A 27,516-nucleotide genomic window follows, 5' to 3' on the forward strand; every position below is an offset into this window, starting at 1 on the left:
TGATACTATGAAAACTAGAAGGATAAATCTAAGACTTTTCGTATCCTATTTTGTCAATAACAAAATTGCTAGAAACACCTAAAATCTCTCAGTCTGTTGTATGTGTGAATGTGCTGTATATATTTATTCTTGTCATGTAAAAATGCTATAACAGCTTAATAAATAACATTTGGTGAGGAAGTGCTACAAAATTATGTGTTTTATATATAGAAAAATATTTTAATCTTCCTGTTGTTCAACAACAGGCCTTCTCATAGGTGCCTTCCTTTCTTTCTTGTGTGAAACTGCTTCTAAGTACAAGATGGTTCTCTATTCATATGAAAGATAAGCCCCCCCCAAAAGGGCTAAGAGGTTTAACAAAAAAAGAAAAAAAATAACCCCAAATACTTCTAAGTATTCCTGTGCTGCCCTCTAATGATCATTTTCTTTTCTTGATTCAAAGATGTAGAGATAAAAATTACCGTTAGCAATGACATATAGCATTAGTTACAACCTATAACCACGGAAAATTAGAAAATGCAGTCCTCCTTATAACCTTCCTCACGGCAAAAGCAGTGTGTTTTACCTCTATCTTTGTATCCTAAGTCATAGTAACCCAATAAAGAAACACTGATGATCTCTAAGCAGAGAACAATTGAAACTAAGATGGTTTTGGTATATTTAACATTATTCATGGCATAGAGAATTATTTCAGCCTAACTACAGCTGCAGAGGACCATTAAACATGATCTTCTTTGTCAGGAACCACTTCGCACTGAATTTATTATCTTCATCTGTTCTCTTTTCAGTTTCAGTATCTTAAACCTAGCCTGCTCATTCAGGTGCAACTTTCAAAGTGCTGAAGTTCAAGACAGTGATGTCTGTATTTTAATAGAAAGCAACAGCCCAGGAAAAATAGGGCTATGATGTTCCCAGGAGTCACAGGTAGAACAAGTGAGTTACTTGGCTTCTATCTGATACCTCTTTGAAACTGTTAGTATCAATATTTTTTAAATTATGGAACGGCCTCTCCTCAGAGATATAGATTGTCCTATTCTACTGGTTTTGAGGAAGATGGTGATGACTTGAATTTCTCACAGGTGAGGATGCAATCCTGACATGATTTGTGTGATCTATATGTATTCAGATTTTTTTATTAAATTCTTGATTTGTCTTTTTCCTTTCTTCTTGTAATCTTGATAGTTGCATTGTGTTTTTATTTTTGTTCCTAATGAGGAACAATTAGATGGGAGAATCATATAGATTTGTGAAATATTCGTACTTCATCTTTAACGAACTTTGGCTATTTAAAAGGGAAACTTTGCCTTCTTCTGTGAAAAGCAGGTCCCAGATACTCAATGAACAAGAAGACTTTTGCATATGTGTTTGGAAAAAAAGCTCTATCCTAATGGTTTCCTATCATTCCTCCCCACATCCAATGGTTGGGGCTGATAGAAGTGTGAGTTGGCTTTTTGGAGGACTTTATATGGGAAGGTTGCTGTCATCAAAGAAATTAAAAAGGAAATTAAGAGAGGAGGGAAAAGGATAAAAGGTTGGGTAAGAGATAGAAAGCAGAAAAAGTTTGGGGGTTAATATAAGGAAATCAGTTTTGTCATATTCTAGACAAACTCTGATAAGCCATACATATTCATAATATAATAGTGGCATACAGTGGGAATTATCTACAGTGGGTACATAATTCATTTCCCTAGTTTTGCACGCTCCCTTTTTATGAGAAGTGTTTTCCGCATCATTCAGAATTTAAAACTTCAGTGTTCACACTGCAGGTTTGAGGTTTTAAATGTCAGCCTGCTGAAATCTATATAAATGAGTCCTATACATTTGAGAAATAGCTTGTAGCTTCTTTTCCATAAAGAGAAGGGGGAAAAAGCAACAGCGGCAACACTTGGCAGCAGAGACTTTTAAAAGCAATTATATATTTAGTTACATATCATCTTCAGACCACTAATTGCTCCTAAGCCGTCACCTAAGGAGTCATTACATTCAATTTTTACCCCATCTCTGAAACCATAATTTAATGTTGAAGCCAAACTGCATTGCTGCTTTTCTCTGCTGAAAGGTATTACAATTATCTTTTTACAAAGGCAAGTCTATTCCTCTGCTTGTCCCCAGTATCTCTCTATATATGAAGACAGTATTATATGTGTTGAAAATGGTTTCATTTTCTATAATAGCTGTTACTGATAAACGCTAACACTGTGAATTTTGATCAGTTTAATCAATAAGTTAATCAAACTTTAGCTCCGTTTATGATTGGGAATATATATTTTAGATAATGAGGGCAAATTTAAATGTTTAGTGTTTAAAGACAAAGTCACAGGTTTTTCATGATGCATAAAAAAACACACATTTGTGGACCTTAACTATGATAAGCCTTTTTTCCTTTTAAATATTTTCTTTTAAAAAATCATTGCTGATTCTGATGCCTTTTTTGCCATCTTGTTGTTCAGTTCTACTGCCTCCTTTGCCAAAATAGCCTCCATGTCTTTTTCTTCATGTTGTGAAAGCCTTTTCCATATATTTGCTCTGCTATACACATTATGTTTTCATGACACTTTCAAACTTTGAACCTTTTTACACAGTGCAGTTAAATTGTTTTTCCAACAATTGATAGTGGTCTGCATGATGCTGTCCCAGGCTATGTCAACATATAGTGACTGATTTCCAGTAGTTAGTTCATCATCATGGTTTTCTTATCCCCTCAAGCCTTGCTATTAGACTCCCACAGGTTTTGTGCCTTGAAAGCTTTTATTATGTCCTAATTGAGGGATTGAATCTGGTGGTGAAGTGCTTGATGCATGAAAAGAACCTCCATGTTTCGGGTGAGCATTTCTAAATTCCTCATGGATTGGGGTATTATTCAAAACTAATAAAATCTTGAAGGCCAGGGTTTTGCTCTGGAAATAGAATTCAACTTTTGGGTTGAAACTGTTGTGGAAAGAATCCCAGAATATTTCAGATGTCATTCATGCTTTTTTGTTCCACCTCCACCTGGCATATGGTTCAAGTTTTTCCTTTTAAGTGCTTGTGGATTTTTAAGTGCTTGTGGATACCATTAGAGGCTTGTTCTTAAAGATGTCCTTGGCATTGGCACACAATAACAAAATTGCACAATCCTAAATGATTCCAGGGCTTTGAAGGCCATTTGCATTATAAAGGTTTGTTTGACAATGCCCTTGTAAAACTAGCCAGTCTCATCTCAGTTAAAAACCTATTCCACACAACCATATAGCACTTAGTAGATATCTTTTAAATTCTTGTCCAGACTCCTGATTTGCAGAACCTTGTCTCATTTGCAAGTTTAACATTTTTCATGCCATGTAGTCTATTGAAGCATGTGAGCCAGTCAGCACTAGGTGAGAAGGATTTAATATTTTTTTGACCCTGGGTAACATGGCCACACTTTTTTTTTTGACTTTTAGTCTCACAACAATGCTGTTCGCTATGTTTTTAAAAAAATAATTTTTATCAGTTTTTGTCAGTTTATGAATACACAGATTTGGATACTTTTTAAATCTTTTCATCATGCACTATAAAAGTAAATTTGGTCCTTTTGGAGGGGTCTTTTGTACAAATTGGCAAATTTCCCCCTCCTTTTTCTGGATCCTTTTTCTATCTTATTGTCAAGTCATTAACAGTGAACTCATAGCCAACAGCACTGTAACCCATGCCTGAACAAGGCTTATTTAGCATCTCTGTAAGGCACATCACAGTCTTTGTAGGAAAAAGATTAGCAGAGCCAGGAAAATAGAGTCAAAAGAGGAATCAGTTTAGAGCAGGGATCGGCAACCTTAAACATTCAAAGAGCCACAAAGATCCTAACCAGAAGCCCCCGTTCAATTCTGGAGCCAACCGGAAGTCCGGTTCCCCCATCCTAGTATCCTCCTAGTGCAGCGTCCTTTTTCCTCTGCCAACCGGAAGTCCGGTTCCCCCACAATAAACTCTCCTCCTAGCATGGCATCCTTTTTCCTCTACCTATCCTAATTGAAAGCCCTATCAATTGTGGAGCTGACCAGCAACAGGGAGCCGCAGCAGAGGGATGAAAGAGCCACATGCGGTTCTAGAGCTGCAGGTTGCTGACCCCTGGCCTAGAGTCTCTATATTGCCACAAAAAAGCTTGGTCCAAGCCCTCTTAAATTCAGTTAACCTATCTAGAAACAAAATAGTGTTAGCCATTAGTTGAGTAGATTCTGTGCGTATGCATAATCAATAAATCAGTTTAATTAGAACTTAATGTGTGGCCCTCTTTCATGCCTTTTTGCATAGGCAAAAACTATATACATTCCCACATACATAAAGTTTAAAAAACTTAATGTGGTTATAAAATGGATGGGAAGCAACAAAGTAATGTTTTTTGTTTTTTTTTACTAGGAGGGGTTTTTTTTAACTCACTCAGATTTTGTTTTTAAAAAATAAACTATGTTCTATATAAAACCTAAAAAGCAATTAACGTGATACCTGAGAAAAATTGGTGTAGTTCCAGTGACAATGTATTGCAATTTAAGTTTTCAAAGCTGATCTTTCCATAATGAACCTTTACCTTCAGAAAAGACACCTGGATCTTCTGTATAAATGTAAAATATCTCTACCAGCCTATTGTGATATAACATAATCTGGAATTCAGGTTTCATGCTGAGGGTATGACATTTACCTATCAATAAACATAAAGTAATAAGAAAATTGGGAAAGAAAATAATATATTTTAATTAAAATTTTATCTTCAACTGGATTGGATTCTGAAACTGTTGTGTAAACAATTCCTTTTATTTATTTGTTTGTTTGTATATAACATTTCTATACTGCTAACTGTCTTCAGAAGGACTTCTGACCATTTATAAAAGTTTATCATAACTTTTGTTGAGTATTGTAAGCTATAAACATCTGTTTTCATTTCTAAAAGATTATTAAATGCAACAAATGCCCAAGCTTCCTCACTAGTAGGCATATCTAGGATGATACAGAAAAGAAATTAAAAATTGCTCCTATGAATTTGGACATGATTCCTGCTAAGGCACCCCTAACTTTGTGAACAAATGAAATATGTATATAAAAATTTGCAAAGCTGCTGATGGAAATCCAATGCTATAATCACACTTCAAAATTAGATAAAAGGAATATGACAGCTTCAAGGTTCCAAAAAAGAAGAATTGTCAGAAGGCAGATGTCCTTTTGCAATCCAGAATTAAATAATACTTCTCATTTTAAAAAAAGGACAAAAATAAGCAGTGATTCATTATAGAAAGAGAGTGATGGCATATGCTAATTGAATGTGCCTCAGATTTAAAGAGAATTTCAAAGACAATACGCCTTCTTGTGTTGCCTTCCATTTGGATTAAGTATCCAAGTGATTCCTAATATAGGGATAAACAAAGTATTCAAAGTAGGTATTTACCAGTTATACTGGGAAGTGTGTTTTTTCTGTTTATATTTAGGATTCATGCATTTGCATCAGTGGTAGGTTGCTACTGGTTCGCCCTGGATCGGGAGGCTCCGCCCACCCTCCCGGATGTCTCTGCACATGTGCAGAAGCTTCTGCGCATGCGCAGAAGCATAGTGTGTGTGTGCATGAGAGAGCACGCGTCCGTGAGCGAACTGGTAGCGACCGAAATTGAAACCCATTACTGATTTGCATATTTGGCTAATCTCAAATTTAACATGAACTTAGCTATATAAAGTGCTGTTTACATGGTAGGCCAAGCTATTTACACCAAGCAGTGCCTTCCTCACATATTGAAAAAAAGGGCAATGCCCCCTCTGCAAAAGAAATCTAGTACCAGTGTTACACAAGTAATATTTCTCAAATAAATGTTTATCACAAACAGCAAGACCAAGAACTTACTCTTCTCCTCCAAAATTTATGCAGTGATGTTTCAAAAGTTAAAGAAGAAAAGCTAAAGTATAGAAAAATATCAAAGGACCGGTTTTAACCATGGCAAGTGGGATGAAAATCAACATTTCTCTTAAGATTTTAAATATATTTTAGGTGTCATATGTGTTGCTTTTTCTACACAATTTTACCACATCCTCAGATATAAGGAAGGTGTATAATTGGAAAATCAGATAAATAAACTTCTTTGCTGCAAGCACATTCCTTTTCTTCTCCCCTTATTACATTTAAATAAATCATTTATATCTAAATCAGGCAAGCAGAAGAGAAAGAAATCAATTCCCATGTTTCACAAAAATAAGCTAACATGTTTGGTCTTATCTTTTTCTTCCTTTAAACATTGGCCTGAAGGAAAAAAAGCAAAGCACACACTGATATTAGTCCAAGAAACTATCAAAATAATCAACATGTTCTGCAATAAATGTTTTACAAATCATATTTTTAATGCAAATTAGAAATATGTAAACACTCTCAAAATATATATTTTTAATAAAAGCACAACTTAGATTATTTCCCTCCCTCCCTGCCCCTTTTTCAAGAGGCAACTGAACTTTCTGTTTTTTCCAAAAACACGCCACACCCAGTATTCAGGTGACCCTGAGGACACAGAAAAATATCCAAGTGGTCTCAACAACTCTCTAAAAGAAGGCAAATGACCAGCTGTCTGCAAGGAATATAAATATAAATATAAATCCTTCCATTCCCCACCATCCAGTCAGAGCTGAAGAAGCTTCTTGGATGAGAAGTGAAATGTCTTCTAAGAAAAACAAGAAAGCACCTTTGGGATACTGCACTATGAATTTAATTAGATAAATTCTATACTGATTACTTACTTAAAACTTTACATGCCTGCAAATTCCAAGTAATCAATGAATATTGAGACAATGAGACAAACCCTGTAGTCTGTTGCAGCAAAACCATTAAGGAATCTTGTGACACAAGTTGAAATCAGCCATCACTGCAGAGAAATGTTGAAAAAGACTGTTAGGTTTAGCTTGTAGCTTACTCCTAACTTGTTGGTCAGGCAATATATCTGTTTCTTTAAGAAACAACTGAGCCACGTAATCAGGGTTTGCTGAACCCTGTAATAAGGCTACAGTGCATAAATAAGCAGCGCAGAGAAGCGTTCTTTGTTCCTGATTGTTCCTGTTCCTGTTGCTTCCTGCGTCTTGCTGCTGATTGGTGTTAGACTGAATTGTTATATGGTACTGTATACCAAGAGTTACTAAAGTCTGTTTGTTTGGTAAGGGAAGATAATTACTGGACTGATATTACTGTTTATGACCTTGGACTGTTTTACCTACACCGAGACTGCTTATTATCTTGTATATAAAGTATCTTTCTCACACGAGCTGCACGTTTATCTCCTTCCCTGTGTATTTCTGCTCTGCTCGTTGCACAAGCAACAGATACTTTTTACACACACCCTAACAAAGACAATATGGTGGCCCTATTGCTATTGCTGCACATGAAATTTTCATAAAAAAGAGTGGGTCTATGATGACATGGCTACCATACTGACTTTTACACAGAGAGAGAGAGAGAGAGAGGGGGAAGGAGAGGCAGAGGCAGAGGCAGAGGCAGAGGGAGAGGGAGAGGGAGAGGGAGAGGGAGGCAGAGGCCTTTGGTTGATATCCAACAATTTTCTATTAAGAAACATTTTTCAGTATAAATAGTGTGGACAACTAAATATACTGAATACTGGAAGGTTGTCTTCACTTTGCAGGTTTGCCCAATTTATTCCCACTCTGCCTCTTTTTTGCTGGGAGCTGTACTTGTAAAAGGTGGTGAGGCCCAGGGCTAAAATGCACTTATCTTCGCTACTGGATTGTAAATGCTTCCTCCATGCATGAGCAGAGCTTTCTGCACATGCGCAGAGGGTAAAAAAAGGGACAAAAAAAAAGGCCTGCCGCCAGCCCTACTGGCTTGTGCGAGCCGGATAGATCCGGCTGACTTTCACCACTGGTGAGGCCCATACTAAAAATGAATTTGATTTGATTTGATTTGCATTTAACAAATTAAACATTATACATTAAAACTACTCTGTGCCATGCATTCAATAATGATTAATTCCTGTCACATTAAAATGTGTAACGTTGCACACAGGCAATCATTTCTATCAATGAGGTTGACAAAACAAGCAAACAAGAAATTCCTAGGGATTTCTTTCAGAGCCCCTGTTACAGTGGCAGGTTGCCGCCGGTTCGGACCGGTTCTATAGAACTGGTAGTAAAACTGGTAGGAGGCTCTGCCCACCGACCCCAATGTCATCAGGAAGCTTCCCCGCGGCCCCATTGTAAACTGGTATGAAAATTAAGTAGAACCCACCCCTGCTCTGTTTTTATTATAAATCTACCTTCAGTTCTCTTGATTGACCTTAGATTCCTAGAATCAAGAGAAAGGCGAATCAATCCAGCACTGAAAAACTGTCAATCCCTACTTCAGAAGAATGATCAGATTCCCAATATGAGATAAAAAGCCTGATATTATCAATTAATGTGTTAAAACTTTATCACCCATGTTGATTCTTGATGTTTCTTTCTTTCTTTCTTTCTTTCTTTTTGTCACAAACATTGCATTATCAAAATAATACACTTGGGACTTGTTTTGGTTTTCTCAAGGATTTGGATATTTGCAATGAACCAAAATGTACAGAAGTAACCCACAATTTCACTGTGGTCTCAAAAAAATAAATAAATAAATAAAAGCAAACCATAAATACTGTCACAGAATCTGACTGAAGATGGGTTCATGGTATCTTTGGGTTATATGTCATACAGGCTGCTCTACTACAAGAACAAAGATAAATTAGAAGATGTGCCCTCTGTACTTCATAGTGCTATCTTGAGAAGAAACAGAGACTTCCCTTCATCTACTGAGCTGTTAATGACTACTGATAAGAAAACAAAAAGCCTCTGTGCTTTTTTTCAATTTCTCTTCTATAGCTTCCCTCACCATACACCATGAAATCTGATTTTAAAAGCATATACACTATGCACACAATGTATTTAAAGGCTGATCAGTTTTTTTTCTAAATGAGCAAAATGCACACACATTTGTAACCTCTACTGAACTATATCCCATTGCAACCTTCATGATGACTACTTCTGCAAGTTAATTTCTATTTTGACTGCCTTATTAAGAATCTGCAAACATTCCTAGGCAGCTAAGGAAGCATTTTGAGAATGTGTTTAATTACGCAGTCTTAGGAATTGTGAAGGTGATCTATTTGGAGCTTGCCAAATATTGACTACAGTTACTTTATTTTTTCACTTGGAAAAAGGAAGTCAGATTCATTCTTTTCAGTTTTGAAATTCTGGAAATTGCACTGTTTTGTTACTCTTTGGACAAGTATTTAATCCAATTGACAATTTTGTTTAAAGCTCCTATATTGATTATTTTTTTAAAAAAGAATAGAACTCTTAAAAAGAATGAACTAAAATTCATTTGAACTAATTAGGATATTTTCTATTATGTTCAGTAAATGGAATAATGGAATAATGTTGTTTTACTCTGGATTAGGATATTTTTAGTATACAGGTAGTCCTCGATTTACAAGTTCATTTAGTGACCTTTCAAAGTTACAATGGCACTGAAAAAAAATGACTTATAACCATTTTTCACACTTACGACAGTTGCAGCATCATGGTCACATGATCAAAATTCAGATGCTTGGCAACTGACTCATATTTATGACAGTTGCAGTACCTTGGGATTATCTGGTCCTCTTTTGCGACCTTCTGACAAGCAAAGTCAATGGGAAAGCCAGATTCACTTTACAACTGTAGCATGAAAAGGTCATAAAATGGGTCAAAACTCGTTTAACAAATGTTTCACTTAGCAACAGAAATTTGGGACTCAGTTGTAGTTGTCCATCGAGGACTATCTGTATTTCCCTTACTTTTTCTTGGAGATAAGCCATCAACTTTATTTAGTTGTTTTAAACATTTACCATTTGCGTTTCTAATAAAAATATAAAGGTGGGGAACAAAATCAATTTTAAACAATATCAATATGAAAATTCAAAGCACTAATAAAGCGATAAAATTAGAAGCCAATGGAAATTAGAAGTTTATACTGACTAATACATTATAAACATACTGTATATGACTGGGCCTATGGATGGAAATGACAACTGCAACCCTGGAACCAAGGAGATCTAGGGGAATCAGAAAAGTCAAGATGACAGCTGCAATCAGATAATTGAAATCACACCCCATCTTTTACTTTATTTATTTATTTATTTTTTATTTATTTGTCAACAAGTACAAGGAAACTATAGACCCGTGATGGCGAACCTATGGCACGGGTGCCACAGGTGGCACATGGAGCCATATTGGTGGGCACGCGAGCTCAGCTCCAGGATGCATGCATGCGCCGGCCAGTTGATTTTCAGGCCTTCTGGGCCCAGTCAGGAAACACACTATTTCCAGCCTCCGGAGGGTCTCTGCGGGGATGGGGAAGGCTGTGTTTGCCCTCCCTAGGCTCCTAGAAAGGCTCTGGAGCCTGGGGAGAGCGAAAAATGGGCCTACCGGGCCCACCGGGCCATCATGTGCCAAAAGCAGGAGGAGCATGGGGGGGCAGGGCACATAGAATTATGGATGTGGGCACATGTGCGTGCCCCCCTCACGCTACCCCCACTTTTGGCATGTGATGGCAAAAAGGTTAGCCATCACTGGTATAGACATAGACATGGACACATGGAAAAATTTTGGGCACAAATAAAAGGAAATAAATAAGCAAAACATAGCCATAATGTTGGCTATGAGGACATATAAATGGGAACAGTAGGACAAGGATGGCAGGCACGCTGGTGCGCTTATGCATGCCCCCTTAGGGACCTCTTAAAAAACATGAAAGGTTCATAGTAGACCGTTTAAGGTAAAAGGTATGGGGATTAGAGAGACTAACAACAGGATCGGGTAGAGTGTTTCAGATATTTACTACATTTATTTTCTTGTGTGATCATAGAAATATGAACCCCAGTCTCCCTACTTGCATGCCTATTCACTAGATCAGCAGGCCCCAAACTTTTGGCATCAGGGACTGATTCCATGGAGAGAGGTTTTTCCACAGACCTGAGGGGGCATGGTTTTGTGTGCTGCCTGCATCCTGCTGATAGGCCTTCGCTTGTTTGCGTGGACTGGTTTCTGGCATGTTGCGGACTGATGATGGTCTACAGATCAGGGGTCGGGGACCCCTACACTAGAGGACACAGACACTGTCTGTTTTTATTGTTTATTCATTTATTGGTTCGATTTATATGCTGCCCTTCTCCATAGACTCAGGGCGGCTTACAATGCGTTAAGCAATAGCCTTCATACTTTTGTATATACCTGCTTAGTAGGGCTTTTGGCCCCCCCCCAAGTGGTGTTCTTTTTTATACAAAGTCAGTTTATTGCCCCACAATCCGGGTCCTCATTTTACCTACCTTGGAAGGATGGAAGGCTGAGTCAACCTTGAGCCTGGTGAGATTTGAACTCACAGTAATTGCAGGCAGCTGGCAGCTAAGTGCTACTTAACAGGACTTTAGTCTGCTGCACCACCAAGGCTCCAGATTAAAAGGGATAATTTTCTCTTTTCCACACACAAAAATCTCTGAATAGAAGTCTCCTCAAATTATCTCATGATTTTTTTTTTGTCTTTCTGCATTTTCCATTCTTTTCTAGTTGCCTTCTTTTGAAACCTCTTCTCAATAAACAGGGATTAAAATATGATTATTTATTACTAATAAATAAGTTATTTGAATAACTTTATTTATTATTTATTAGTAAAATAATAAATCCCTATGCTGATGTTTCATTTGGATTTACACTAAAATAAAATATAGCTCAACAAAGTAGCAACAGTACCAAATACTGATATATTCATTAACAATGAGGAATAAGTCCTTAAGTAATAAAAGATAACTCAACAATGTAGTAATAAACCTATCCTACCTAAAATCTAGGAATCTCATAACATTTTGATCCATGGACGGGTGGTCCAATTTATGCTTTCTATTACCTTTCAAATAATTCTAGCACAAGGGTGTCAAACTCGTGGCCTGCGGGCTGGATGCGTCACATGCTGGCCATGCCAACCCGGTTTAGCGAAGGGGGAAAAAGTTGCGATATGTCACATGACGATGACATGATGATGCAAGTTTAACACCCCTGTTCTAGCAGATGACGCTAGGAATTAAACATACTTGGAGATGGTCAACAACATTTGGCTTGTAGCAGGAAGAGAGGAAACACTTGGTGAAGCATCAAAATAATTCCTTCTGATGTCTTGCACAGTAATAACCATCCATAGGTTTTAAACACAACGCCTATTTGTTGCTTCAGAGAAGAATTTGGTGGTAAGTAAGAAAAAAAAAGTAGCAAGTTCAAGACCTAAAGGAATAGAAAGTGAAGTTGCCAAAAAGTCCAATGGCTTTTGCCAATTCTGAAAGAAATTTCCCAAAACCAGCTTTTCTATTTGATGTCTATATATGATGGTTGTGCAGATCAAGGTAGTGGACATGTCATAACGAATTCAAACTTCTGGCATTTTTGTTGGCAAAGAAAAAAATCCAAGAACTAATCTGTGGTAAAAGATAACCAATGGATTTCTCCTGAGTATCACCTTTTAGTAGAAGAGAGCACTGAATATCAGCCAGGTTCTCTAGAGCACAGGTGTCAAATTGGCGGCATCATGTTGTTGTCATGTGACATTTTGTGATGTTTTTTCCCTTTGCGGAGCTGGTGTGGGCATGCCCTGTGCATGATGCAGCCAGTCTATGGGCCGCCAGTTTGACACCCCTGAGCTAGAGTTTTCAAATAACCCTTCAGTCAGAGTGACTATTCAATATAAGTCATTTTGTCAAATATTCTTAGGGCTTGTTTTGTAACATGCAAAGCAAAGTTAGAATGTCCTAATTAGATGAAATGTATTTGAATTTCTTGACAAGGCCATTCTGAAATGTCATATAGCAATAAAAATTTCATTTAGTGGCAAACTATTTATAAAAACATGGCCTTGAAGTGCAATAATTAGTGGTCAACATCACAGCAAAATCTGTGTCATTTATACTTCTTTTGCAGATATCTACACCTTGCTTTTGATGTTGGAGGGATAATTGGATAAAAGTATTGATTAGCCTGCAAACAGATTCTCACCCGGCATGACAGTCATTCACAGTCTTAATTATAATAGAGAAATACAGATTTTTCTTTCTAAATACAACTATGACAGACCATCTGGGAGAGACCATCTGTCAATGTGGTTGTACATGGCCACTAGCAGAAATACATAGGACAATTAGGAATTTGTCTTATACAAAGCAGAGCATATGTCATTTCTGTATAACTCAGCATTATCTACATTGACTGGCAGCAACTTTTCAGTTTATTACACTACAATATTTTTTTTTAGTTCTGTATAGAAATGTCTGCTCTGGGTTCTATAACATTAATTTTTATTAGATGAACAAGATCTGAGGTGCAAAATCCAGATGACCATTTGGTAATTGGAAGAAGTTATATGTATATATAAACAAATATATTTTGTTAAATATATTTAACAAAAGTTTCCACCCAAAATTTCAGGAAAGTTCTAGGTAGAGCTAGCTAATTTCATTTTCACCCCTCTGGGATGCTTGGTGTTCCTGTGCCTGTATGTTTTCCTGAAGATGTTTCATTACCAGGCCTTACTCTGCAATGCATAACAAATGCAAGCTCATAGTCATCATTACAGAAAAAGTCAAAGTCTTGGAGCAGTGAGCAGTCACATCTTAGTTGATGAGAAATGACTAGAAAAATAAAGGGTGTATTGTGTAGAATTGGTTGCTGAAGGCAGAAAAGGGAGACAGACTGACTTAGGGGGAAGCAAGTGGATAGAGAAACAACTAGAAGCAAAAGATGTAAAGTTTAGTCACTATTTATTTATCCAGCAACTATGCAATAGTGTTCAGATCATTGCAGGTGAAGCTGGCTCTGCACATTCAAGAAGAAAAAAAAAGAGATCATACAGAAAGGGAGAGAGGATGATAGGTTCTTAACAAGCAGAGAATGCAACTGTGTTATAAGAAGACAAAAAGAAAGATCTGATAGTTGGTGATTCACTGCTATGAGAAACTGAAACAAGTGTATGCTGGCCAGAGCTATTAGCTCATGAAGTATGCTGTCAGGAAGAAGCTTCACAGATGTGTCAGATAATCTTTCCAGATTTAATGACAATTATGCCTTTCTGCTAACATGAAGGAACAAAGGGTATTAAAAAGGACATCCATAACCTCATAAACTTTGTAAAGTTTATAAACAAAGTTTATTATATTTGCGGGACCGCCTTCTGCCGCCAATAGCCTCCCACCGACCAGTACGCTCCCACAGAGAGGGACTCCTCAGGGTGCCATCGGCCAGGCAATGTTGGCTGGCGACCCCCAGGGGGAGGGCCTTCTCTGTGGCAGCTCCTGTCCTCTGGAACGATTTGCCCCCGGAGATAAGAAGGATATCGGATCTCCGGGTCTTTCGCCGTGCCCTGAAAACTCTTCTTTTCCAGCAAGCAGGGCTGGCGTGAACCCCGCCCCCTTTTTTAGTTTTTAATGGTTATTAATTGTTTAGTTTTAATCTGTTAATGGGTTTTAATTCGCATTGTTTTAATTCGGGCCAAAGTATAAAATTCTTGTAATTAATTTTAAATTTTGTATTGTTATGTATTTTAGTTTTGGCTGTGCACCGCCCTGAGTCCACTAGGAGAAGGGCGGTATATAAATTGAATAAATAAATAATAATAATAATAATAATAATAATAATAATAATAATAATAATAATAATAATAAAGTTTATGAACAAAGTTCATAAACTTTGTAAATCTAGGAAGAAAACTCTTAAGAAGTTCAGCTGGTGTCTTCATCCAACTTTCCAGTCTATGATAAAGAACAAAAAGAAAAATACTCCAAGTCAAATACTTGCTGTTAGGATGGGAACAATTCAGCTTCTGAAATCCTGGTCCCTGGATTGGACTTAATGAAGCATGGGAAAGTTGATTAGAAAAGCTTTAACTGAATCCTAGGTGCTGGTGCTGGTGGAAACAAAAGTAAGGACTGTGGATAAAGTCTTCTTCATTATAGAAAGTGAGAATGTGGCTGAAATAAAGCCATAGATGATGTAAAAGCAGCGGTGGGATTCAGCCTGTTTGCACCGGTTTAAGTGAACCAGTTGTTAAATTACCCATCACCACTATCAAAGTGGATCCTGGATGCTGCGTTGCACTGGACAAATGAGCAATGGCCGCTCTGTTGCCCATTTCTCCATAGCACCATAGTGCAGCACAGCGCAGCACCCAGGATCCACTTTAATGGGGGGTAGGATAATTTAAGAACTAGTTTGCTCAGGGTAAGTTGGCTGTCGCGGGAGGCTCGTCTGGTATGTGCGGTGGAGCTGGAGGATGGGAATGGGCCATGCCTCCCACGAAAGCAAACCTGATTGTGGGCAAATGGGTTATTAAATTATTTGAACCCCCCACTGTGTAAAGGGCATTTTAATTTATATATTTAAAAAAATTAAAAAGGAAGCTAAAAACGAATATAAACTAATATAAAGTAAGAAAAAAAGAAAAAAGAAATCAAAGATAAAGCTAAAGATGCGAAAAAGGAAAAGTGAAAAAAGATACAAAGTAATTGTTCTTATCTTCACACCAATTATAAACACAATTATAATTTACCTCTTACTCTATAACGTAATTCTCTTCTTCCTATAATATATAATGTCTAATCATCAGAACAATAAATCATAAATTCATTTTTTTCTGTTTTATGCAAAAATGCCCATTTGAGGGTGTTCAGTCAACAATAAACATGTTATCTTTTCTCTAATCAAAGAAGTCAATTTAACCATCTCAGTAAGTTCCAACATCTTCACCAACAATTCCTCCATTGTAGGTAAAGGTAAACGTTTCCCTGTCCAGTCGTGTCTGATTCTAGGGGATGATACCCATCTCAGTTTCTTGGCCAACAGAGCCAGAATTGTCTGAAGACATTTTACATGATCATATAGCTTGTTTGTTCTCACTGAAGTGGTACCTATTAATCTACTTGGATTTGCGTGCTTTCAACTACTAGGTGAGCAGGAGCTAGCACAGGAACGGGAGCTTACCCTTTCCAATTGCACTTGGGTCTTGAGCCAATTATAGGTAGTGTCAGCTTTGGAAGCCATATTAGCACCAGATGCTTCCCTGCTGCCAACTTCTTGTGCTTTTTCTTCAAAAAAGTGGATGAAGCATAATTTTTGAATGGCTCTACTGTATTCTGCTTTTGCTATATCCATGTATTGGCTAGAAAGTCATATGTCTCTGGGATACTTTAATTTGGATTCCTACATTGAACAGGAGGTTCACCTTTTCCAACTATGATTCTATGATCCTTATGGAGACATGCCTAGAAATGGGGCTCATTGAACCTGCATCATCAGTCAAGTCATACATGGCCACCTCTTAGTCACTGATAGTTATGTCTGACAATTTTTGAATGAAACTTACTGAATTCCAGTGATTTGAAAGGGTTCATGCATTATTGAAGCATACCTATCATGACAAAGTAACATTCCTAACTTTATGTGATGGTGCCTCTGCAGCTTCTAGAATTTATGAAATCCACAAAATAAAAATTCCAAGCCAATGAAAAATACAACTGCAGGCTATATTATAGGGTTTAAAATAGCAAGGATGCTTTCATTACAGTGTGGCGCCTGTGGCTTATTTCCAAATTAGATTGAAAAGCACAGAGATGTATTTTCAGTTTGAAGCTCTTACTGTAGGAACAAGAAGGAGAAAGGTGGAGGGGAGAGATTTAGCAACAACTGGAATTCCAGCAGTGGCTTTTTGAATGATGCATGAGGTGGAATTTTTCCCTGATTGTGCACAGAGGGAATATCAGATGGTGCTAGGAGAGCACTGCTGTGCAGGCATGTTTGACATAATATTCTGTGCCGAAAGTCTCGGGGAAACCCACCAAGCCCAGAATCCCACAATAGATATTTTTTTTAAGAAAAAATGTAGCATTTTAAAGATGCCTGTTCATTATCCTATATCCTTCTACTGCCGACCACATACTACCATTGCAAGCCAAATCATTATCTCTCAAGCATGTACCCTTCTTGTAGGCTCCTAGTGAAATCCTATCATTCATATACAGATATATGGATGATGCCCAGTTTGTTGGGGTTCTAGAAGACCTATAAGATCTGGCTTTGCTTCAAAATCTTAATGTATTTGTGGGTCCCCTATCAGTTGCAGTGGATGCAGTGGCATAGCAGTTAAGAAACTAAGCTTGTTGACCAGAAGATTAGCAATTCAAGACCCAAGCACCAGGCAACGGGATGAGCTCTCATTCTTGCCTGAGCTCCTGCCAATGTAGCAGTTAAAAAGCATGCAAATGCAAGTAGATAAATAGTTAACACTTCGGTGGAAAGGTAACAATGTGTTCCAGCACCTTGGCTATAGTCATGCTGGCCACATGATGATGGAAGAATCTTCAGACAATACTTGTTTCCTTGGCTAGGAAAGGCAGATGAGCACTTCTCCCTAGAGTTGGATATGACAGGACAGGGAAAACCATTATCTTTTTTTTAATTGTGTTTTTAATATTGTTATTTTCAATCTGAATGGTCACGTCCTGCTTCATGTTTTTAACTCTGTATTTGGATTTTGTAAACCACCCAGAGTCTACTGGTACTGTATAACCATAATCATCGTAAATAAATAAGTAAATATGTACCTGGATTGCTATTTTGCATTGTTCTTTAGCTAGCTGAGAGCTAAGTGAATGTACAGTACTGTATATATGGAAACTTGAGTTGGACACAAATGGCTTTTAAAAATTGTCCCAAAATAAGTGGGTACAGAAATAGGTTGTTTGGATTCAACAATATATAATATAGTGATGTTAGTACCTTTGTACTCTATTACTAATTTCAGTTTCAGCTATTGTGTATAGTGTATAGTGTGTATACTGTTGAAATCTATCTGAAGTCTGGTTTAGAACTTTATGGACCTTCCATCTCTCTAACATTACAACCAGATAAGGCATTCTAAAATGGTAAATGGCTTTTAAAATGTTTTTTTTAATTAATGGATTGATTGATGTAATCATATGCAGTTGGTACATGCAGTAGAGAAGATGGAACTAAAGTTGCTTTTTCTATTGAGCAGAGAGCAGTTGTAAAGTAATAGCAAATAATCTGAGATAAACTTCCAGCAGAGGGCATTAGTGATCAGAGGTGAAAAGAAAAGGTGACACTGAACATCAAGAAGGACTAAACGGGAAAGACCGCAAGTCCAATCACACTCTGATTGGAAATATATGTAATGTATGGAAGCAAACATCATGAACTATACTAGCCACAGTACAACCTCATTAGTTAATTTATATAAATTTTGTATGACTCACTTTGCATGCTTTGCATTCGGTTCCCAATATACACTCTCCATCTTACAGTATTTTAATTCTAGACACAATCCCTGCAGTTTTAAACAAAGAAACAAAGATTCTACATTTCCTTTAAAGCCTATCCATTCAAGTCTGGAGAGGGTGGACATAACCAAGGTTTGCTCTTCTGTGGTGAGGGATTTCATCTCAGGGGAAGAGTATAGGAGTGCTTCAAATGTATGGAGTGGTGCTAGGATATCCACAGGGACTGCTTACTAGCCAGTGTTAGGGAGTTCTCAGACTACGACATTGGGGTAGGGCAGCTGTTCTGCTATCTGCTGGCATCTGCAGAAAGAAGTAGTTGGGTAGGCCAGGTAAGAATATTGTTTGATGCCTCTGGAAACAGCCTTAATTCCTTCCTTAGAGTAAAACATCGGCTGTTGTGAGCTAGGAAATCTTCATGCCGACCTTGGACACCATGTTAGTTTTAAAGAAGGATATCTCAAGCTGAGTCATTCAGTAAGGAGATAGCAAAAGAAAGTTTTTTCATCTCAGGTACAAGGACATCTTGGATCATTGCTGATTAGTCAGTCAAAACAGAAAACAATATTTATAACATCATAATATATGATACATATTGAAAGAGTTTTTGTATCTCAATAATAGGAAACCACAATGGCATTATTTTTATAACTCAAGATTCAGCATTTAGAACTGTTTATATATACAGTAATGTTAGAAAAGTTTAATTCATACTCGACACCACAATCCTCCTGATTTCAGAAATACAAGTAGTCCTTGATTTAAGACCAATAGTGAAATGTAAAATTTGTTACTACCGGTTCTGTGGGCATGGCTTGGTAGGGGGGTAATATGACTGAGTGGGCGTGGCCAACTTTTTTTTTTTTTACTTTTAAAACTATTTTTTCTACAACCTCTTCAGCTAAAAAATGCTTTTAAAGCCTCTAACGATCCCAGCTGACTTGCCTGATCGGCAGAGGCTTTTTTTCTCTTTAAAAACATTTTTTCTATAACCTCTTCGAAGAGGTTGTAGAAAAAATGCTTTTAAAAGCCTCTGATGATCCCAGCTGAGCCGCGCGATCATCAGAGGCTTTTTTTTTTACTTTTTAAAGCATTTTTTAGCCAGAGGTTGTAGAAAAAATGCTTTTAAAAATTAAAAAAAAAAGGCTCTGATGATTGAGCGGCTCAGCTAGGCAATGGGGGGGAGGCAGGGATTTTTGCTACTGGTTTCTGAACCACCCGCCTCCATCGCTACCAGATCGGCGATCCGGTCCAAACCGGGAGCATTTCACCCCTGCTTAAGACCACAATTGAGTTCAAATTTTTGTTGCTAAGTGAGATATTTGTTAAGTGAATTTTGTCCCATTTTACAACCTTTCTTGTCACAGTTGTTAAGTGAATCACTGCAGTAGTTAAATTAATAACATGGTTGTTAAGTGAATCTGGCTTCCCCATTGACTTGGCTTGTTAGAAGGTTGCAAAAGGAGATCACATGACCTTGGGACACTGCAACGGTTATAAATATGAGTCAGTTCCAAGCATCTGAATTTTGAACATGTGGTGCATGGGTGTCAAACTCGCCATGTTATCTTGTCGTCACATGATATTTCGCAATGTTTTTCCCATTTGCGGAGCTGGGGTGGGCGTGGCTTGTACTTGATGCATCCGGCCCGTGGGCTGCCAGTTTGACACCTCTGATGTGGACCATGGGGATGCTGTAACAGTCATAAGTGTGGAAAACGGATGTAAGTCACTTTGTTGTAACTTTGAATGGTCACTAAAGAAACTGTTGCAAGTTGAGGACTACCTGTATGCAGTCTACGACAGCAGATGTCCTTCTAACTTAATAGTGTGTTTCTAAACAGATTTTCAGTCTCTTGCTGATATTTTATGACTTTGTTTTTCTGTGACAACCTCCATACTTGAGTGAACATTTGATTATTGCTATTATTGAAATGAAGCAAAGTAGCCCCAATAGGGAGATATTGCTTACTATTCTTTAATCATTTTCAGAGAGTTAAAATATAAATATTGCTCCAGTTTTGTCTCTCTTGCTGATCAATATAGCATACAGTAATTCAGAAATCTATGATTGGCTTTGTCTGGTTTACTTGATTCAACCTATTGTGAATTTAACACACATAACTGAATTCTGCATTGATTTTTCAACTATATCTGAAAGCTAATGTTTTTATTATTACTGCAATATGTGTAAATCACCCCAATCACTCAACTCCTAGGCAGTATGCAGCAATGCATCAAAACAAAAACTATCTCAGACTTCAAACTTAAATCATTATAGACCGTACAGCACAGTAAAAGACAGGCTAGGTCAAAGGCAGGCTTGAAACAGGATGGTTATCACAATCTTAAGAAATGCAAGGTGGTTGGATCCAAGCACACCTCCAGAGGAAATATATTTCAGAGTCTACTATTGAAAAAGCCTGACATCTAGACCATAGTCCATGTACTTTCTATGGGAATGGGACTTCCAACAGACTTTCTCCAGATGTTTAAATCAGATAGATTATTGCTATAGGCCAGTGCTAGGCTTTATAAACCATGGTGGTGCAGTGGTTACAATGCAGTATTGCAGGCTAACTCTGCGCATTGCCAGGAGTTCAATCCTGACCAGCTCAAGGTTGACTCAGCCTTCCATCCTTCTGAGGTCAGTAAAATGAGGACTAAGATTTGGGGATGCAACATGCTCACTCTTTAAATTGCTTAGAGAGTGCTGTTAAGCACTGTGAAGTGGTATATAAGTCTAAGTGCTATTGCTATAAGTGATAGCCAACACCCTGAATTTGCCAGAAGCCTATTGGCAGTTATTGTATTACCATCACAATACATATTGCTCTGTACTGCTCTGTCCAATTAGCAGTACAGCACTTTATAAAGTTGCAGCTTCTGAGTCATCTTCAAAGACAATCCAAATAAGCTTAGTGCTCATCATGATAAGAGTGACCATAAACATGGCATGTTTGTCTAGGTTGAATGATAATTGGCTCATCAGCCATTTGGACAAGCACCACACTATGCCCTGGCTACTACGACTTTCTATTTGATTAGGAATTAAAAGTCCAGTAGGACCCAAGATCATAGACTACCTGTTTCTGGGGGAGTGTAATTCCATATAGCATATGGGTGTCAAACTCAATCATGTCACATGACGTATTGTGACGGTTTTTTTGCCTTTGCGGAGCTGGGGTGGGCATGGCCTGCGCATGACATATCTGACCCATAGACCGCCAGTTTGACAGGCTTGATCTAGCATAAGCACCAAGACATTAAAACAATTAAAAAAGGTTTAATAATTAAAAAAACTGTAACAGCAGTTAAAAGATTATACAAAGGCATTATTATGGTCTTCTTAAACAGTACTGGGGATGTATCTTTTTTATCTTAGTAGGGTGTTCTTTTCATGGTCAAGATCCATTTTCAGGAAAGAATTGAACTTCAATCCCTGAGATGGATCTCAAATGACTTTAATGTGTAGTGGGGATCATTATCAGCCCTATGAGATAGATTAGATCAGGAAATTGACTCCACAGGAAGGAAAGAGCTGTACTTCAATGAGGCTATAATATGATAATCTTGCAAGCCTGGTTGTGCTTTACCTCTCTTTCCTCTTACATTCCAATAAATGAAGGAAGAAACTGCCTAAGTCTCTTCTGAATATTTCTTGCTACCCAGTACTTAAGGCAGAGGTGGGGAACGATGGCCCCTTTATGACTTGTGGACTTCAACTCCCAGAATTCTTGATCCAGCATGGCACTTGAAGTCCACAAATTATAAAAGGGCCATCGCTTCTCGCTCCTGATTTAAGGAATGTTTCAGTCTTTACTTATGCAATGGTTCTTATCTTTTTCCTTCTAGGTAATCTCCATGGTCTTCTGCAATAATAGAATATGAGGCATTCTGTTCTTTTTTTGTACCAGAGTCCGGGACACAAAATAATGGTCTTCAGTTACAGGAAGAAAGTTTCTATAGAGGAAACTTCCTGCAGAGTTGCTTGACAGCCAAATGAATTACACAGAGAAAGTCTTTAGTGCCATTAAATAAATAATTTTAAACTTTCTTTAATTTGGACTGTACTTGGCAAGGAATTGGATCTAATGGTTCCTTTCCAACTTTATGATTCTAAAAAAATCTTGGCAGTATTCTAAATTTGCCCTGGAAAATATTTGGAAAATGCCTTCTCTGATTATGTCAACATCTATAAGAAATCCCAAAGTAAACTGCTTCATCTTAATGCAATGTCATAAATGCTCTTGGAGACATTTCTCCTAAATTAAGTAAAGTATGTTCCTTCCTGTCCTTTAGATTTGACAGGATTTGGTTTTGGATTTAGTCATACTGACTGCCATGACTTAACAGAATAACAGAGTTGGACCTTGGAGATCTTCTAGTCCATTATCAGTGGTGGAATTCAATTTTTTTTACTACTGGTTCTGTGGGCATGGCTTGGTGGGCGTGGTGTTTTGGTGGGTGTGGCTTGGTGGGCATGGCAGGAAAAAGATACTGCAAAATCCCCATTCCTTTCCCACTCCTGGGGGAAGGATATTGCAAAATCTCCATTCCCACCCCACTCTGGGACCAGCCAGAGTTGGTATTTGCTGGTTCTCCGAACTACTCAAAATTTCCGCTACCGGTTCTCCAGAACCTGTCAGAACCTGCTGAATTTCACCCATGTCCATTACCTGCTCAAGCAGGTAATTCTATATCATTTCAGACAAATGGTTGTCCAATATATTCTTCAAAATCTCTAGTGTTGGAACTTCTGGAGGCAAATTATTCCACTGATTAATTGTTCTAACTGTCAGAAAATTTATCCTTAATTCTAGGTTGGTTCTGACCTTGATTAGTTTCCATCTATTGCTTCTTGTCCTGCTTTAGAAATAGGCTGCTGTGCACAGGCAATATTAAACTAAAAAGCTGTTGTGAATTGCATGTTCTACTTTCTTCTACCAACAGCCATTATAATAAAAACAATATTGGGTGAGGCTAAGCTGAAAATGAAGCAAACTACAGCTGACTGAAGCCAGTAAATTAAGGACTTTATTAGCGCATGAATGCACTTCATCCACCCAAGCGGTTAAGATGTGAAGCAAATACATGGAAAGCCACTGAAGATATATTTTAATACATATTTATGCAAAAGGATTTCTTTAAAATAAAAACCTTGCTTCAGCCTTGGAAAGTTGCAAAGTAGGAACACATACTGTGTAGGAGAACAGGATTACCATAATTTACTCACATCTGAAGAGAGAAGAGTACACCAAATTAATGTGTTCATTGGTAAAGCAGAGTACCGTTGCATTTCTAAGGAAAAAACCCACAGTGCATGTGGTCTTAAGCATCTGTAGAATTTTTTATCATTGTGGGACAGATTATCAAAGGTCCTTTAAAGCTCTGCAGCAATATCAAGCAGAATTACAGACTCATAGTAGAATCTTGAATAAATTTAAAATGATAGTAGGAAAGGCAAAAGTAGTACTGTTCTATAGTAAAAGAACAGGTTTTTATTTTATTTATTTAGCATATGACATCTACAGAGATCATGGAATCACTGATATACTAATATACAATAGTTTAAATAAAGCTTTATTTAGTTTAAGTTTACATATACATATACACTACACATACTTATACAGTGGTGGGTTTCAAAATTTTTTACTACCGGTTCTGTGGGTGTGCCTTGGTAGGCGTGGGGTGGCTTGGTGGCCGTGGCTTGGTGGCCGTGGCAGGGGAAGGATACTGTAAAATTTCCATTCCCAGCCCACTCCAGGGGAAGGATATTATAAAATCTCCATTCCCACCCCACTCCAGGGGAAGGTTACTGCAAAATCTCCATTTCCTCCTGATCAGCTGGCACTTGGGGGGCAGAGAATAGATGGGGGCGGGGCCAGTCAGATTTTTTACTTCCGGTTCTCCAAACTATTCAAAATTTCCGCTACTGGTTCTCCAGAACTGGTCAGAACCTGCTGAAACCCACCTGTTATACACATATACATGCACATATATGTATACATATATGTATACATATACAATATGTGGAAAATACAATATAGGAGATTAAAATATTAAATTAAAAAAACATAATAAAATCAGCATAATATGGAGCCATAGAATTGCAATGGGATAGATCTGTGATGGCGAACCTATGGCATGTGTGCCAGAGGGGGCACGCAGAGCCCTCTATGCTGGCATGCATGCCGTTGCCCCAGGTCAGATCTCTGTGATGTTTCTTTTGTGAGCGTCTGTTTCACTGCAAATGACAAAACAGAAGTTCACGAAAGAAAAAGATCTTACCTCTTGCCGCACTGCCAGTGTTGGGATGCCCCGCCTCCTGCCAGCCAGCTGGTCTTCAGGTCTCAGCTGCGCATGCGCGCATGTCTGTGCATGCGTGTTTACACGCACCTTTCAGTTTGGGCATGCACGCGCACAGTTTGGGCATTAGGTGTCTTAAAGTTTCACCATCACTGGGATAGAATTAGATATCTAAGGAAGCTAGTCATCTAAAACTGTTTCTGTTGTGGAAAGAATAGGTTACAAGAATAGTATCACACAGGAGCAGGAATGAACTCTGATTCTTCACATAATATAAAGCAGTGGGAAGAAAATGCAGGGGCCCCCTCAAGCAAAAACATCACTGACATATAAGAACATGGTGCCTGCCAGATATAATTAGTAAACTACAACTCCCAGGATTCCTTGCCATGGTGATTCAAAGTACCAAATTGGCAAGCAAAAAATAAGACCTCTTCTACTACATTGCACTATGCTTGCTAGCCTATAATGGGTAAAAATCCACTTTGATTTGGTCTCCATTAACTAAGCAGCAAATAGGTTGTATTTAAATTCTGCAGGTATGTGCAATTTCCTATTCTCCTAGTTATTTTTTTTGCTGTCAAAACAGGTTAAAAGTGCTTCTGTGATCTACACCAGGAGTCTCCAACCTTGGCAACTTTAAGACTTGCGGACTTCAACTCCCAGAGTTCCTAAACCAGCTAAGCTGGCTGAGGAACTCTGGGAGTTGAAGTCCACAAGTCTTAAAGTTGCCAAGGTTGGAGACTCCTGATCTACACCACAGTTGTATCACCTGAAAAACCAGAGCTACCATTCACCACCAGAAAAATTTGTGTCAGGTGTCTCCAAAAAGTTACTAGCTGTTTCTTTAAATGACAGAAAAATAAATTTTACAGAAATCCCCATGAATGCTAAATGGCAGCAAAATACGTTATTATCCGTCTGTATAATTCTTCTATCACACTAACTCCTAGGCAAAGTTTTCTATTCTATTAAATATTATCCCCATAGGAACAACAGTATAAAAGAGGCACTTCTGTGTAGTGATTAAGAAGAAAGGAGAAGGAAAGAGTATGTTCTCTTCCTTGAATTGTATATGAAAAAAGCATAATTAAATTTAAAGGATCATTTGCAATTTTACCCCTTTCTCCAAATTGTGCTCTCTTCCATTTCAGATATCTTCCATCATCTTAGGAACAAAACAAATATTCAGTAGTTCAATATGGGCCAATCCATTTTAGATTTACCAGCCCTCATTACTTTTTAATAAAATGAACAACAAATCCAATACCATCTGGATCCATCTTACTTTTCCAGCCATGAAATATGTATCCATTCATGTTTTCTTCCCACTTTGTTATCCCAGAATTTCTGATAATTTAAGATTCCACCTCTAATGTCAGCCCAAAACCTCAACAGCCCCACTTCTGCTATGATAACATCTTCCTAATCTAAGCTTCTTCTATTTATTACCTAGCATAAAGCATTTGTTTGGATGTCTGCATGGCTATATTAATAGTCAGTAGGAAGCCATGACTGAATGCCAGCTGCCCCCAACACTGCAAGGTTGACCTCAGAGCTGTAGTTTGTGCTTTGTGTTTAGTTTTGATATCAATGCAATTAAATTGCATTTGCTCTGACACTTGCTCTTTTCACATCAATGCAATTTGAGATACAGGCTTTGTTTTTGTAAATTTGAATATTATAGGAACCACATCGATTATACTTTGAGGACAAGACCCTTGCTTGGCTTTGGGGGCTTTTCTTCTTCTCCCCTCACCAGTAGAAGGGTTGCAGGTAAAAATGGAGGAAGAACTTTGTGGTGCTAAGGCTATGAATTAACTTTTGAATCCTGTATGAGAAGATGACAGCTGCTAAATAAAAATCCAGTGATCTTTCAGTTATCAGCTGCATTTTGCATTTTTGTTTGATCACGATCACCACATGTAGATGGTAAGGATGGAGAAAGGAATGGCCTCTTTCAGAATCTTGTGGTACTATCTAAGCTAGGACATGCAACCTCGTGCCCTCCAGAGTTTTCTGTACATACACCCTCGCTCATTCTAGCATGATCAATGGCAAAGAATTTTAGGACCTGTGTTCAATTCATTTTCTAGCAATTTAGAAAGCATTCACTCCTCATTTAACCAGTAGTTTTTCTCCCCACTTTGACTGAGGTTTTGAAATATAAGTTAATAGTGGCTTTTTCATTTTCATTCAAATGTCACTCAGTTTATATGGGTAGACAATTATCAGTGACCTTTGTTATTAACTAGAACTGTTTTTCTTCCAGCTGCTTGACAAAAAAAATATATATATGCATATTTCCATTGCCTCACTTGCCAACATTTAGCTGTGAAGAAAACTCTGTTGATAGTACTGTAATCTTTTAGGGCCAAAGTGCATGAATCTGCTGCTACTTTCAGAGGAACCTAAAAAAATAGCAAGAAAGAAAGCGTGCTGAAACTGTAAAATATTCAGCTAATGAAAAAATTCTGAAGAGGAAAAAGTAAATGCATGAACTATATATAGGAATAATTTAAAACTGTCTATCATGTTGTAAAAGCAAAATAGGTAGCCATTTTATAGCATCAAATAAACAACCAAATTTTTTTAAAAATAACTTTTTAAAAATCCCTTTTAGATTTCACCTATTTTCTAAAATGAAACAAAATTTTATTTTAATATATGCCGATTAGTGTACATTCAATGTACACCAGGAGCCTGGTGGCGCAGCAGACTAAATTACTATTAAAAGTAGCATTTAGCTGCCAGCTGCCTGCAATTACTGCGAGTTCAATTCTCACCAGGCTCAAGGTTGACTCAGCCTTCCATCCTTTCAAGGTAGGTAAAATGAGGACCCGGTTTGTGGGGCAATAAGTTGATCTTGTATAAAATAAAACACTGCTGG

Source organism: Pantherophis guttatus, chromosome 3 (genome assembly GCF_059756535.1).
Source record: "Pantherophis guttatus breed Tessera chromosome 3, ASM5975653v1, whole genome shotgun sequence".
NCBI lineage: Eukaryota > Metazoa > Chordata > Lepidosauria > Squamata > Colubridae > Pantherophis > Pantherophis guttatus.